This window comes from Siphateles boraxobius, unplaced genomic scaffold (genome assembly GCF_051911475.1).
Source record: "Siphateles boraxobius isolate OS27281-9 unplaced genomic scaffold, OSU_SipBor_1 53, whole genome shotgun sequence".
Classification (NCBI taxonomy): domain Eukaryota; kingdom Metazoa; phylum Chordata; class Actinopteri; order Cypriniformes; family Leuciscidae; genus Siphateles; species Siphateles boraxobius.
The window spans coordinates 8735429-8736235 of NW_027509175.1; positions in this window are offsets into that span (position 1 = coordinate 8735429).

Sequence of the window (807 nt, forward strand, 5' to 3'; positions counted from 1 at the left end):
AAGGTGTTCCGGTCAGCCAGCTCTGTGTGTGAATTGATCATTAAACACATCAGCTTAATGAAGCAAACTGGCACCTACATGAAAACAACAAGGCAGATGAAACACATCCGTGAAGACACACACACACACACACACACACACACACACACACACACACACACACACACACACACACACACACACACACACACACACACACACACACACACACACACACACACACACACACACACACACGTATGCTTAGACGTGTAATCAGAGCATTTAGACGTGTGATCTAACTAACCTAATGTGACTGTCAGAGTCTAAAAAACATCCCTAGACACACTTAACAAAGTGAATCATTCACTTAAACACCCACTGGTTCTAGCCATTAACACACACACATGCACTAACCGTCAGCATCAATCTTACACATGGACATAAGTATACCTTCAGTGTTTGGGGTCACTGTTCACATTAGCAGTACTTTATTTGACAGTGTGGCAGGACTATTTGCAATCTAATTTCTTTGAAAATGCACCACAATTGACCCATGATAAAGTTCATTAGTAAAAAAAACAAAAAAAACTTCTTGAATTCTATTTTCCAGAGTATTGCTTTCTAGTATGTGATTTTATTTTGGCCGTGGCAGTTTTAAATGGTGGCAGTATAAATGTTTCCGGTGACTTTTTGCCTCTCATTCAGTTATTTATTATATTGATACTATTATTTAATCTTTAACGCTTTGAAAAGTGTAATGTCAGATAAGATTTTGCTCTTATGCTCACCAAGGCCATATTCATTTGATCAAAAATACAGTAAAAC